The sequence below is a fragment of the Coregonus clupeaformis genome, unplaced genomic scaffold (genome assembly GCF_020615455.1).
Source record: "Coregonus clupeaformis isolate EN_2021a unplaced genomic scaffold, ASM2061545v1 scaf0666, whole genome shotgun sequence".
In the NCBI taxonomy this organism is placed as follows: Eukaryota; Metazoa; Chordata; class Actinopteri; order Salmoniformes; family Salmonidae; genus Coregonus; species Coregonus clupeaformis.
The window spans coordinates 148,171-154,727 of record NW_025534121.1 but is presented as its reverse complement, the minus strand read 5'-3'; positions in this window follow the sequence as shown (position 1 = coordinate 154,727).

Sequence of the window (6,557 nt, the reverse complement as noted above, 5' to 3'; positions counted from 1 at the left end):
ACTCCACTACCAGAGATGAAACTGAGCTGGGGTGTTGTTTAGGACAGAGCTGAAGACACACAAACTCTTCTTTCTCTAGGTCAGTTATTCTTCTCTTTGCCTGCATACTGTGATTCACATACATAGCCACACCCCCTCCCCGCATCCCCTCTCTGGACCTGTCATTTCTGAACAGCTGATAGTCTTTGTCATCAGAAAGGCCTCAATTCGTCAGGGCATGGACTCTACAAGGTGTCAAAAGCGTTCCACTGGGATGTTGGCCCATGTTGATTGCAATGCTTCCCACAGTTGTGTCAAGTTGTCTGGCAGTGGATTTCTACTCAGATTAGCTCGTTCCATCTCCTACAACAGATGCACAATTGGATTTGAGATCTGGTGCCTCGGAAGGCCACTGCAGTAACCCGAATTCACTGTCATGTTCGTGGAACCATTCCTGGACAAGCCTTGTGGCATGGGGCATAATCCTGCTGAAAAAATATATTTGCAGATGGATAACTTCTCACATGAAGGGATGCACCTGATTGACAATGATTTTTAGATATCCTGTGGCATTCAAACGTTGCTCCACTTTTATCAAGGGGCCCAATGTCTGCCATGAAAACACAACCCACACCACCACCACCATCCTGCAATGCTGACACACGGCATGGATGCATGTACTCATGGTTTCCTCAATATCCTAGACCTCTCATTATCTTTACAGTAGGAGCCATCTAAGCACTGCAAAACTGACAAGGTGCACACTGATCAGTTAAGAGCATCTAACATTCTACAACTTTCCCGTACCTCTGCAGAGTTCTCTCACAGTGAGAAACAATAGGATTACAATAGAGTGTATCCAATCCACTACCACTTCTTATGTATACGTTGGTGTCTTTTTAAATTGCCAGATATGTAGAATCTCATCTCACAGTCAGCTTCTCTCCTGTGTGTATACGTTCATGTCGTTTTAAGTGGTCCATTTGAGAGAAACTCTTCCCACAGTCAGAGCAGGAGTAAGGCTTCTCTCCTGTGTGTATCCGTTCATGTCGTTTTAAGTGGTCCAGTTGAGAGAAACTCTTCCCACAGTCAGAGCAGGAGTAAGGCTTCTCTCCTGTGTGTATACGTTCATGTTTTTTTAAGCTGCCAAAATGAGAGAAACTTGCCCCACAGTCAGAGCAGGAGTAAGGCTTCTCTCCTGTGTGTATACGTTCATGTTTTTTTAAGTTGCCAAGATGAGAGAAACTTGCCCCACAGTCAGAGCAGGAGTAAGGCTTCTCTCCTGTGTGTATACGTTCATGTATTTTTAAGGGGCCCAGTTGAGAGAAACTCTTCCCACAGTCAGAGCAGGAGTAAGGCTTCTCTCCTGTGTGTATACGTTCATGTTTTTTAAAGTTGCCAAGTAGAGAGAAACTTAACCCACAGTCAGAGCAGGAGTAAGGCTTCTCTCCTGTGTGTATACGTTCATGTCGTTTTAAGCTACCCAGTCGAGAGAAACTTAACCCACAGTCAGAGCAGGAGTAAGGCTTCTCTCCTGTGTGTATACGTTCATGTTGTTTTAAGCTGCCCAGTCGAGAGAAACTTAACCCACAGTCAGAGCAGGAGTAAGGCTTCTCTCCTGTGTGTATACATTCATGTTGATTTAAGCTGCCCAGTTGAGAGAAACTTGCCCCACAGTCAGAGCAGGAGTAAGGCTTCTCTCCTATGTGCACTCCCTGATGAACTGTCAGAGCCTTTGATATTGTGAAATTCTTCCCACAGTCAGTACAGGAATTCAGATTCTCTCCCGTGTGTATTTGTAGGTGTATTTTTAACTTTGATAGAATTGAGAAACTCGCCTCACAATGTGGGCAGTGGTGAGACCTCTTAGCTCTGTGATCTTCCTGCTGTTGCTCTCTGGATATAGAGAATGTCTCAACATGGTCTCCTGTGTGAACAACATCAGAAGAACCAGTCAGTTGGTGTGATATACATGTCAATCAAATGTATTTTATGAAGCCCTTCTTACATCAGAAGTTGTCACAAAGTGCTTTATAGAAACCCAGCCTAAAACCCCAAAGAGCAAGCAATGCAAATGTAGAAGCCATATCATCCTCCACTCACTATCACAAGGGTTAGTGTCATCCTCCACTCACTATTACAAGGGTTAGTAACTACACAGACTCATTTAATAGAACTTTAAAACATTGGCAGTTTGTCTACTTCACTTCTTTAGTCTACTATCTGATCACTCTAGAAAGCCCAGTGAATAAAACAAATGCTGGCAATACTGGTGTCAAACCATGTACAGTGAGGGAAAAAAGTATTTGATCCCCTGCTGATTTTGTACGTTTGCCCACTGACAAAGACATGATCAGTCTATAATTTTAATGGTAGGTTTATTTGAACAGTGAGAGACAGAATAACAACAAAGAAATCCAGAAAAACGCATGTCAAAAATGTTATAAATTGATTTGCATTTTAATGAGGGAAATAAGTATTTAATGGGCCTCAGGATCTTGTCATGGCATCTCTGTGCATTCAAACTGCCATCGATAAAATACAATTGTATTAGTTATCTGTAGCTTATGCCATGCCATACAGTGGGGGAAAAAAGTATTGTCAGCCACCAATTGTGCAAGTTCTCCCACTTAAAAAGATGAGAGGCCTGTAATTTTCATCATAGGTACACGTCAACTATGACAGACAAATTGAGAATTTTTTTCTCCAGAAAATAACACATGTAGGATTTTTTAGGAATTGATTTGCAAATGATGGTGGAAAATAAGTATTTGGTCACCTACAAACAAGCAAGATTTCTGGCTCTCACAGACCTGTAACTTCTTCTTTAAGAGGCTCCTCTGTCCTCCACTCGTTACCTGTATTAATGGCACCTGTTTGAACTTGTTATCAGTATAAAAGACACCTGTCCACAACCTCAAACAGTCACACTCCAAACTCCACTATGGCCAAGACCAAAGAGCTGTCAAAGGACACCAGAAACAAAACTGTAGACCTGCAATAGGCTGGGAAGACTGAATCTGCAATAGGTAAGCAGCTTGGTTTGAAGAAGTCAACTGTGGGAGCAATTATTAGGAAATGGAAGACATACAAGACCACTGATAATCTCCCTCGATCTGGGGCTCCACGCAAGATCTCACCCCGTGGGGTCAAAATGATCACAAGAACGGTGAGCAAAAATTCCAGAACCACAAGGGGGGACCTAGTGAATGACCTGCAGAGAACTGGGACCAAAGTAACAAAGCCTACCATCAGTAACACACTACGCCGCCAGGGACTCAAATCCTGCAGTGCCAGACGTGTCCCCCTGCTTAAGCCAGTACATGTCCAGGCCTGTCTGAAGTTTGCTAGAGTGCATTTGGATGATCCACAAGAGGATTGGGAGAATGTCATATGGTCAGATGAAACCAAATTATAACTTTTTGGTAAAAACTCAACTTGTCGTGTTTGGAGGACAAAGAATGCTGAGTTGCATCCAAAGAACACCATACCTACTGTGAAGCATGGGGCTGGAAACATCATGCTTTGGGGCTGTTTTTTTGCAAAGGGACCAGGACGACTGATCCGTGTAAAGGAAAGAATGAATGGGGCCATGTATCGTGAGATTTTGAGTGAAAACCTCCTTCCATCAGCAAGGGCATTGAAAATGAAACGTGGCTGGGTAATTTCAGCATGACATTGATCCCAAACACACTGCCCGGGCAACGAAGGAGTGGCTTCGTAAGAAGCATATCAAGGTCCTGGAGTGGCCTAGCCAGTCTCCAGATCTCAACCCCATAGAAAATCTTTGGAGGGAGTTGAAAGTCTGTGTTGCCCAGCGACAGCCCCAAAACATCACTGCTCTAGAGGAGAGAGCTGCATGGAGGAATGGGCCAAAATACCAGCAACAGTGTGTGAAAACCTTGTGACGAATTACAGAAAACGTTTGACCTGTGTCATTGCCAACAAAGGGTATATAACAAAGTATTGAGAAACTTTTGTTATTGACCAAATACTTATTTTCCACCATAATTTGCAAATAAATTCATTAAAAATCCTACAATGTGATCATTTTGTCTGTCATAGTTGACGTGTACCTATGATGAAAATTACAGGCCTCTCATCTTTTTAAGTGGGAGAACTTGCACAATTGGTGGCTGACAATACTTTTTTTCCCCACTGTAACATAACCCTGATACCACGATGGGGTACTCTGTTCACAACATTGACATCAGCAAACCGCTCGCCCACACAACGCCATTACACGGTCGTCAGCAGTTGTGAGGCTGGTTGGGCAAAATTCTCTAAAACAACATTGGAGGCAGCTAATGGTAGAGAAATTAACCTAACATTCTCTGGCAACAGCTCTGGTGGACATTCCTGCAGTCAGCAGGCCAATTGCATGCTCCCTCAAAACTTGAGACATCTGTGGCATTGTGTTGTGTGAAAAAACTGCACATCTTAGAGTGGCATTTTTGTATTTGTTAGGGATCCCCATTAGATGCTGCCAAGAACCTATTCAGCTACTCTTGTCCCCAGCACAAGGTGCACCTGTGTAATGATGATCATGCTATTTAATCAGCTTCTTGATATACCACACCTGTCAGGTGGATGGATTATCTTGGCAAAGGAGAAATGCTCACCAACAGGGATGTAAACAAATTTGTGCACAACATTTTAGAAATAAGTTTGTGTCTGGAACATTTCTGGGATCTTTTATTTCACCTCATGAAACATGGGACCAACACTTTACATGTTGCATTTATATGTTTGTTCAGTGTATGCAGTATTTCAAAAAAATCATAAACTATCAATAACAACATTTAAATTAAATCAGCCTGCTTTTCTGTTCTAATCAGGTCCCTACACAGGCTCAGAAGGATCCTGTGAGGGCGGAACATGTTCTGGCTACAGTAGACCTTGCAGGGCTTCTGCCGTGAAGTCTTGGAGGCCCAAAAACTTCTCAGCTACAGATATAATGATGTCCAGCATCTTGGACTTCTTGTGCAGTACAATTAATAACTGTGGCTGTAAATACTAAAAAAATCCACCTTCAAAATAAGTGTATCCAGATCGCTTGATTGACGTACAACATTTGCAACTGGTTGCAGTGCATCCACCTCTATATCTTCTTCAGAACTTGCTACTATAACTCTCTTCACCGCCTCCACATAGGAGATTTGCTGTACAGCCCTGATCCTTGAGACCTCAACCTCTTTCACCCTAACAGGGCACTCTGGGAATTCAGGAATATGACCAGTTACATTTTACATTCACATGCTCTTCAAAAACATATTCCTTCCATCTGCAAACATGTGGCCAAACTTTTTACATTTCTTGCATTGCATCAGGTTTTACACAAACTCTCTTATGGGGTATTTTATATATCCCCAACTTTACATAGGGTGGTAGATACTCTTCATCAAACATCAATAATAAAGATAAGTGCATTTGCATCCTTCTTCTTCAGGATTTGGTTGGTGGAGCGCATTCAACTTTTAGGTGCATACACTGAAACCTACTGTACTGGTGTGTGAGGCCATTCACAGCCTATATACATTAAATTCATTGATAAGGTAATTACATTTACATTTTAGTCATTTAGCAGACGCTCTTATCCAGAGCGACTTACAGGAGCAATTAGGGTTAAGTGCCTTGCTCAAGGGCACATCGACAGATTTTTCACCTAGTTGGCTCGGGGATTAGAACCAGCGACCTTTCGGTTACTGGCACAACGCTCTTAACCACTAAGCTACCTGCCGCCCCATTAGCTACCTGCATTAGCTACCTGCCGCCCCGTAATTAATACAAAATTGCAGTATTAGCCTGCTCTAAAAATGTGAGGGTAAATGTTCTTGGTTCGTGCAGATGACTGACCTCCTCAGACCAATTGGCAGTACGCCCAGAACATTGTTCTGGGATCCAAAAGGGATATCTCAGTTTCAAGGTCTCAGCTTGGAGAGAAGAAGCCTTGTGAGGTATTGGTCGGTCACATGCAGGAACCAAATGTTAACGATTAATTAATTATTAATAAAGCTAAAATCATGTAAATATAACTTGTGTGTAAGCAGTATATAGGACAACTAACGGGACTGCCCCGGCAGAGCTTCCGACCGACGTGTACTATGGTGCTTTTAAGTTTGTTGGAACCTCTCCAGCTTGCTGATAAAAAATAATGATTAATTTAAGTTTGACTTTGAGTCCCTTCGTGGCGATTTTCCACGACAAAAACCCACCACCTCATTCCACTATTTAACACCATCTAGTCCTACGCCAGACCACTACCACTCAACACCCCCTGCAGCTGTTCTGCAGTAAATCCTCGCAATCCCAAGTACTTCTCTGCCGCTGCCACCACAGCCTCTATTTTCTGGGACTTTTGATCCATTTCTGCAGTACAATTGACAACCATTGCTATAAATGCTAAAATGCCCACCTTACTGAAGAAATATTCTTCCCATCACTCTCTCTTGGTCTCTGCCTACTCACAGGAATCCTCTCAAGATCCATCACCCTGTACCCATCTTCCTCTACCACTCTCTTCACTGCTTCGGCATTCAACACTTTCTATATTACTGTAACCCTGGCAACCTCAATCT